At 35.7% G+C, this 9461-nt stretch overlaps 1 protein-coding gene across 1 annotated transcript in view; it reads left to right on the forward strand.

Moving 5' to 3' along the window:
• Positions 1 to 9461, forward strand: part of LOC128734200 (cyclin-dependent kinase-like 4) — a 240134-nt gene that overhangs the window by 101334 nt on the left and 129339 nt on the right. The window lies entirely within an intron of this gene.

The raw sequence follows: 9461 nt of genomic DNA on the forward strand, positions 1-9461 counted from the left end.
AGACAACAAATTTTGAAACAAAATTTAAACGGGACAACGCATGTATTTAATGCTGCGCAGTATGACGAATGCAGCGTGTTGTTTCCCCTCTTTTGTTTATCGTAAAAAATAAGACCACAGAGAGCAGACATCCAAGCGAAAGGTCCCCACTTGGATAAAACTTATGTCAAATTAGTTGGGAAACTATAGTGTTGATGTCGCTATAGGCGCATAAAATTCTACACTAAACTCACAACAGCTAGCTTCTGGCGCTAGCATAACGCTTACAGTCCATATATACTAGCGCCAGAGGAGCCAAAGGTTGTCAGTGCGCAAATCAAAAGAATCAAAGCGGAAGAGAGGAGACACGAAGAGAATCTCTCTTTGTCACACAGGTCTATTTGAAAAATTACCCGAGATTTGTTGCAAACGAACCAAATTGAATATGTGCTGAACTGATTGTGATCATGCCTACTCATGCCTGTTTTTTTTACTCTCTGACCCTAACGAAGCGAACCAAACGTTTGCCACTGAGCAAATCTGATCCGATTTTATTTTGCTTTTCATCTTCTTAATCGTTCATGAACCGAAAATGATTGCAATCATCATTTGAATCAGCTTTAATTTTGCACCAATAAGTTATGTAACTCCTGAATAAGTTACATAACTTATTGAGTGTTTGAATATTTGAAACATATGGAGAATAATTACAATATATTTTAATAGCAGAAGTGTGAATACCATTGAGTTAAAACTGAACGATCTGTGAGCGTAAGTGAACCAAGTTCAAACCGATTCCCATCGCTTACGTTAGTGTTGCTATTGTGTCGGTTCTGAACCAATCACAATCCAATGGCCTCAAAATGGTTTTAAACTATTTAAAACAGTACGGAAGCATAAGTGACGACGAAATAAATGATGAAACATCTAATCCGTGGACCCGAAGAAGTTGCCGACGAAGTGTGAGGTTCAAGCGCTTGAAACTAGAAGATAGAAGCAGCTTCATAATGCCGTCGTTAATGGGAGCTGCGAATCCTGCCGCGTAGGCTGTCGTAGCAATCAAAAAAAAAAAATGACAAGATTCGATCCAAAAACACAGCGATTGCTAGCCTTACGCCTGAAACCACCACACCACCTGACTCGCTTGAATGTGTGATGGAAAAATGCGAAATAAGAACACATCGGTTGCTGCGCATGCAGTTTGAAATCATCTTGGATATTATCCAACTTCTCATTTATTTTGGATATTAGCCAAAATTGTTTCACGTTGTATGCCCCCGGAAATGCAATTTTTTACAATCGGCTTCCGTGGGGACATTGTTTGGGGTGTATTCTATCATGTGATATTATGATCTCAATTTTGGGAAAAATGGTATATTAACCAATTTTTCATTTATTGGCAGCATAATCTTTGATCTAATGATCTGATATAGTCCTACGTCACCCTCTCGTACATCCCTTAGGGCTGTATATCTTGTAATTTTTACCTTTGTTATACTAGGTTAACAAAGGTTTAGGAATTGGTCGAAAAACACGAAGTTGATCCGAGGCCCGGAGGGCCGAGCTACATATACCAATCGACAGGGTTCGACGAACTGAGCAATGTCTCTCTGTGTGTGTGTGTGTGTGTGTGTGTATGTGTGTGTGTGTGTGTGTGTGTGTGTGTGTGTGTGTGTGTGTGTGTGTGTGTGTGTGTGTGTGTGTGTGTGTGTGTGTGTGTGTGTGTGTGTGTGTGTGTGTGTGTGTGTGTGTGTGTGTGTGTGTGTGTGTGTGTGTGTGTGTGTGTGTGTGTGTGTGTGTGTGTGTGTGTGTGTGTGTGTGTGTGTGTGTGTGTGTGTGTGTGTGTGTGTGTGTGTGTGTGTGTGTGTGTGTGTGTGTGTGTGTGTGTGTGTGTAACGCTTTCAAACTCACTCACTTTTCTCGGAGATGGCTGGACCGATTTTAATGTTCTTAGTGTCAAATGAAAGGTCTACGTGTCCCATAGGTCGCTATTGAATTTCATACTGATCGAACTTTTAGTTCAAAAGTTATGTATAAAAATACGAAAAATAAGGGACTTCATTATCTCATAGGTCCCTTAACCAATTTGAACAAAATTAATTGCATATGAAAGAGGAGCCTTGCAAACCCTTAACTTCCAAATTTCATTTCCGGGGGCATACAACGGCTTATAGTTTGAAAGTTACATAAAGAAATGTGAAAAAAAGTATTTAAAACATATTTTTGTAACATATAAACATTAATTCAATGAAAAACATCACACATTTTTTTATTATTTGAAAATTACTGCTGAGATCTATCAAACGAAACCGAGTTATTCAAAATCGAACGGTTCATTCAAAAGTTATTAAAACTTTAACACTTAACCACCGTATATTAAACCGTCAAAATGTGTGAAATCATAACATATCAATCAAATGTTGATTGTATTCAATGTGTGTGTATGTATGAGTGTATGTATGTATGTGTGTATGTATGTATGTGTGCATGTATGTATGTAAGTGTGTATGTATGTGATGACAATTTGCAATTTTTAAATTTGCATTGAAATTCAAGGAAAGTGAGAAACATGTCAATTATCTAAAGTTTTTGAAGCCTCTTAGTGGAATACGAACTCTGAAATTAAAGAAAAGAAAAAACTTTTATCGACTAAATTCCACTATTTAATATTTATTTGCGACAAATACGTATACACTTTGAAATAAGACACTGATGAAGCACGACCTGCAGGCGAACTACGTATCCGTTGCAAATAAATATTAAATAGTGGGATTCAATTTTTTCTTTTCTTTGATTTCAGATTACAATTGTTATTTTCTTCACTTGCTGCTACCCACACTCACAATTGTACAGCAAAAGCAAAAAGCGAAAAAAAGCAGTTAATTTAAGCATATAGGTATAGTGGTGTATAGGATTAAAAATACTAGTGAGTTGATTTTTCCAAATAAACTTATATAAATTTCAAACAACTTTTGCGCACCAATAGATACTAGAGCTTAGAAATTTTATATGAAAAATAAGAGGAAAACATTGTACGGTACTAATTTTGTACGATTTCTTTTCGGTAGTGACATTTTAAAAGACAGAAATCTTATGTCATGTACCATATTTTAATAAATAAATCGAATTGACAAGCACTGGAAATCATATCGATCATATTTCCCATTCTCAAGCATGTTTATGGCGCAACTTTCGCACTATTCGACATCATCTTGTTTTCCTAATCCTCTAACGGGAAACATTGTAAAAACGATGCGATCAAGCTAATGACTATCTTTTCATGAAAGTACATTCAAAAGAAGCTTAAGTTTTGATTTTCATGCAAAAATAATTATCTGAAGGAATGCCAGCTAAGTACTAGTTCCATTTCTCTTTTTCATATCTAATGTTCTATTCAGTTATTTTTTCTAATTCAGATAAATAGAGGTTTTCCGTCAGATCATACCCCTCATTTTCTTATTTTTTCTTGAAAGTACTCCCAATACGAGTGACAATGGTGCAAAAATATATTTTTTTCGTTGACTCTAGAATTTACTACGATTTTTTAAATAATGCAAATTGCAAGAATGTTGAGTTTCTTTTCACCAAATCACGAATGTTGAGTTTTAAAAAATTCGTTTCGGCTGCACTGCTTATCAAAACTTCCAGATTTTCTGGCAGCATTGCACAACAGTTTTTGACATATGTGTATCAGCGGTAGAGTGAAAAGGACAAAACGAATGAAAAGCTAATGATTATCTTCTTTTTCATTTCGTTTGTTGCTTGCCACAAGAGTAAAGAGTGGCACAAATGGTTTCGAAGTGGTGAAAATAGAGGACACTGGTACAAAAAGGCATGTAATACATCCGAGAAGTGACGGATTGAAGTATACTTATTTTAGTTTTCCATTTCTACAGTAGTATATGGGTATCATTTCTAAGAGTTAAAACCGAACATTTAGTGAAAAAAAATTTTTTGACGGAAAACCTCTATTGCAAAATTGAAGCCAAGCAATCAATCATTTTGTTGTAGGTATCCTTTTTCTTCAAAAACGAAATATAATAATAATTTTTCTGAACTCTTGTTTTTCAAAGATGCTAACTTTTGAACGCATGGTATTAATATCAAAATATCAAAATATCTGCTATGAACACATATTTCATATTGTCAATTCAAAACAAGTTTCATATGTGGCTCTGAAGCCCGAAAGTTAAGGCCGTCTGTAGACCCGTTAGAGGGTTAATTTCTAATTTTCTATATGTATTCATTCAAGTCTGCAAAAATTATCTTTTGTGTTTACATTATGTTTCTATAAATCGCGTAAATATTATAAAACTAAATGAGGTGTTCATCAAGTAACATAAGTGACGCTTACAAGTATTTCTGCACCCAAGGAAAGAAAATATAATTATTGTACGCAATACAGTCAACTTTCGCTAATTGCACTAAGCTCTTAGCCCGTTTAGTGAAAGACTTTCGTTAATTGGGCTGAGATGTCAAAACCGAGGGATATATCGATTGTTTTTGTAGATATCGTCGCAGAAAGGTTTATAAAAATATACACTTATGTTAAATACAGAATCAAAGAGGAACCTAATCTTTTCATTGTTGAAATTTAGTTCTAGATTGTTTAACAAGTAAATAGCTGAATTTCATGCTACAATGTTAATATATACTGGCATTTTTAATTGTTTCACCGTGATGCTAAAAATAGGAGGGTCAAGTTCATAAGGGATCGGCAAACGATATGATGCAATTGTTTTCCATTCAATTAATTTTAATATTTTCTATATAAATTATTTTTTACACTTGAATGAACTATATTCAAGAGCCCCTCGGAAGAAAAAATACGCTGTCAGAAATGACGTTTGACTTCGTTTTAGATGGGCTATAGCCCAATTAACGGGAGCCCGATTAAAACGTAGCCCAGTTAAAGATAGCCCAACGAACGAAAGTTGACTGTAGGTTGTTAATTTTAATGGCAAATAAAGTTTTTGAGGAATACGGAACGGATATTTAAAAATATTAATTATAGATGTTCCTGAGAAATTAAATAATGATTATTGTGGCAGTAGAAAGGCTAGATCACGCCGCTAGGTGGATTAATTCGGGTTTTTGATATTATTCCTACTGCAAACAGCCTCAGCGAGGGCCCCAGCTAATGTCAAAAAATCTTTATATGTGTGCGTGGTGGAATACTTCATGTATGGTGTAAAATAGCGTTAAGTAAATAATAGTGCAAAATAATTGTATCGTATTGTTGGGATGTATTTTGTGTAGTTTGTGATACCAAAAACGAATATTTTTACCAGTACCAGAATCGGAGTACCGTGTACCCCCGTTGATATGACCTTCTTAATCTGAACATTTTTAATCTGTACCCCGCCCAAGTAACCAAGAGTTCGAATAATGGTGTCTAACAAGGGTTAAACAGCTTTATGTATATCAATCTATAGCTTGCTAAGCAGCGTCACTTTTAAGTAATTAACCGAACTTTCAAGCTGTCTTGGGTTCACTGCATAGAACGCTAAGCAACTTCGAAATAAACTTCAAAAACTAAGAAAAAACAAATTTAGCAGCACTTCTATGTTCTATTTTTATACTTCTACCTAACTTCTATATTCGTTGCATTTGCCTGCTGTTGGGTTTGAACCCGGGTGTTCCGCGTTGTAAATCTATTCCGATCCACTGCGTCACCTTTGCCGTATACAAGCGATGTGAATTTTGCCAATGAATTGTTAAGTAAAACTTCGTTTTAGAACTTGCAGCAGCTTTGTGCAGCGCGAGTTAATTATAGAACATAAAGTTTGGAACCAGGCAATTAACTATAGTAGTGAGATACCGACAGCATATGCTACACAACACATTAGAAGAGCATTACATTCTAATTTATATTTGTAATTAGAAATGTGCGAGGATATTTTTTAATAATTTGTGTTGGATAGGACGGAAATAAGCAGTTACGACGAAGCAGAGACATACCCTACTGTAAAAATGCTTTTTCGATATGGCACAGTATTTTTAGAATCACTGAATTTAGAAAGTGTTTTGGTCTTAGTTTTACATAAAAAATGGAGGATTGCTTGCTTTAAAACGCTATATCTCAGGATCGGCAAAGAAAACCTCAGGACGATGAGTGATTCTAAAAAATCTGCGAAACACGAAGTTGAAATTTTTGAGATCAAATTTTATTCATTGCGAAAAAAATGTAAATTTAGTTTTCAAATTGAGTTTAAAAATATCGGGTAGTACCGGTGCTCAAAAGTAATATCTCTTTCGAATTCCTTGGGTAATTTCCTATGAAAATGTGAAATTATTGTCTTTCTGAACCTAATATTTCCGGAGATATTAGCAAAAGAAAATAAGAGGTTTTGACAAAAACAGGTGTTTTCCCTAAAAATTAGAGGAGCGCAAAACGGCTCTTTTGTGTGAGCGGCTCCGAATTGTTCATTTGCTGCTGCGAACCGATTCGAAAGAGCGGCTCATGACTCACAGTTCGTTGTTCGTCAGGTTGACAGTTCGGTAAACTACGATTCCCGAACCAAACTTCGTGTCGCCTTCGGGTGCGTTTGAGGAACCGTGGTTCTTTTTCAAGAACCGTTCGTTTGAACGTTCTTTTTTGTGAACCGGTTCATTTGAACGGCTCGTGAGCCGTTCGCCCATTTCTACTAAAAATGGAGGTGCTCCCATTAATCGAGGGAATGTCTGATTGGCACCAAATTTTGGATTTTTACTTTCTGACCAAAAACAAACAATCTGGCAAAATTTGGTTCAAATCCATGAAGGTCGATTACACGGATCTCGGACACTTCGCGTGGAATGACCCATATTTGAAGTATCCAGCTTTTTACATGCTATAATGGTGGACGTTATAAATAGAGGTTTTCCGACAAAAATATTTTTTCATTAAATTTTCGGTTTTGACTCTTAGAAACGATACAATACAAAACTTTCTTTGATAAAGCCTTTAACTACTGTAAAAATGAAAAAATAAAATACGTATATTCGCTATGTAAGCACAAATCGATCTCTTGTACTCTTATGGAACTGCCATATGGAAAGTTTGTGAAGATTTGGTGCAAAGTTTTGTCTATCCTTTTCACTCTTTAACAAACCTGTGCACCGACTTCACAAATAGAACAAACTGTCGTGTTTTTCGACCAATTCCTAAACCTTTGTTATATAGTATAACAAAGGTAAAAATACACTGAAAGAAAGAGCTTTGCAAATAGGGTGCGGGATGGTTTCACCTACTTTCCCGACATAGGCGCGAAAAACAAGTAATATAACTAACTTTGAGGTGAATTACATTCAAACTAATATGTACTAATATGTACTAATAATTAATGTACTAATATGCATTAATATTTGTGTATTGTCCCTTAGTAATCGACAAAAGATAATGAAAGAAAACCACTATTTTCACCATTTTTTCAAAAATAAAAGTTCTTGGTTTTACTATCCGCTTTGAATATGACGAAAAACATCAGCAGCCCATCAGCAGATTACTCGGAGTAAAAACATCGATATCAAAGCTCTGATTCAAACTACTTGCATTGTTTTGGTGCCAGTTGAATAGCTCATGCACACGGCATAACGAATACATGCATAAATTTTTGTAAACAATTGTGTTTGTCCATGGTGGACGAAAGCAAAATTTCGTTATGACGAAGTGCAGTTTCCGTATGACGAATTGCCGCTGAACAAGAACATCTGTGTCTGTAAAAAATGTAAATTTGAAATATTTTATCTATCTAAATGGGTGTATATGCAAGAAGTGAGAGATTTATCTCGTGCCGAAAACTTGAGTACTTGTGAATATAATTCTTTGAAAACTATAATTCTTTGAAAATAAAGTGTGAATCATGATTACGTATGACGAGGTGGAACCAGCGCTGCCAGATCAGCGGTTTTCCCGCTAGATTTAGCGGGATTTCAAGTCGGACAGCGGGACTTAATAACCAAACAGCGGCTAGCAGGAATCTAGCGGTTTTCTTAAATAACTCAGCGGGATCTCGAGTTAGCGATATTTGGTAGGCCAGAAGAATGCTGAAATAAAGGTTGACAGCAAAACACTTCGTTTAGTGACATTCTAATGTCTGCTCATGCATTGGCAGAGGGTTTAGTATATTCTGTTGATTAGAAAACTCCGTGGTTTTTGCCTAGAATGGGATGAGTTCTGACAAATACTCATTGGAACTTTCTGAAAAAGTAGACCACCAAACCAATCCGTTTTGCGTATTCCTAATTTTTCCACTAACTAATACGTTGTCAATGGCAAAATCTAACTGATTCATGAATTGGAAACAAAGCAACACTTATGTATCTATATACATCATAGTTTGCTATATACCGCAGCATTTGTGTGATAACAGATCCAAAACAAAACGGTACATCAGGCTTGTCATACACTTGTCTCTTCGATTTTGCTCTTTTGATAACTGCATCTCAGCCAAGCAAAATTTGAAAAAGTGATGTATGGGGCTTTTGAAGCATTAGTTATTATCTACAATATTGCTGACCTTTTGTATTTATGGCGCTATAAGGCTGCCCTCTTGGTAGCAAGAAGAGCGCACTTTTTACCACCAACGGCATTACAGCCATACAGCGTCGTAAATACTAAAAATAAAACTTTACTTTCTTCGGCAATATTATAGATAATTACTAGCTCTACAAATACACCACTTTTTCAAATTCTGCTTGGCTGAGGTGCAGTAATCAGAAGAGCAAAATCGAAGCGAAGAGTGAATGCCAAGCCTGGGAACATTTTTCCTAAAACAAAATATCAGCGAGAACAAAGAACCGATGCGCTTTACAGATATTTTTGATTTTTGGGTGCTTATGAAGATTGAAACATATCTTCTTTTGTCACGAAAACCCATAACCATTTGCCAGCGTTGCTGAAATTTTGCATGATTTTTATCGTAGCTAGACACAGAGAAAAAATTTGTGCTAAAAGCTTTTTTCGAAATGTTTGCATGTGTTCTCAGACTCCTTAATCTTATAATTCTTGCGAAATTTCTTGTTATTCCTTCATTATATGAGGGATAACAAGATATTTCTTTCTCTGTTTCCTGAAGCCAAAAACCTCGTCAAAATGAATGCAGCATATTTGCATAATATTCATTTATTCGCAACCACTCAATTTCATATCATCTTAATTTCAAATAGAAGCCTACACTGAAATGAATATTTTTTATTTTTTATTCTGCACCAAAAACGAAAGAATAATATGACTTTTGATTCAGTGGGATTTCTAGCGGGAAATAGACTCTAGACAGCGGGATTTCAGCGGAAAATCAACCTCTGGGCAGCGGGGAAATAGGCAGTCGACCTGGTAACACTGGGTGGAACCGCAACCCTACGCTGCTTTTTGTAAAACTAAAATAAAATTCTTCGCGTAATTTTACGCAAATTCTACGTATAATTTCAACCCTCTAACGAGCAGCACCGTAAAAACGATGCGATCAAGCTAATGACTATTTTATCATGAAAGTACATAC

The sequence above is a fragment of the Sabethes cyaneus genome, chromosome 1 (assembly GCF_943734655.1).
Source record: "Sabethes cyaneus chromosome 1, idSabCyanKW18_F2, whole genome shotgun sequence".
In the NCBI taxonomy this organism is placed as follows: Eukaryota; Metazoa; Arthropoda; class Insecta; order Diptera; family Culicidae; genus Sabethes; species Sabethes cyaneus.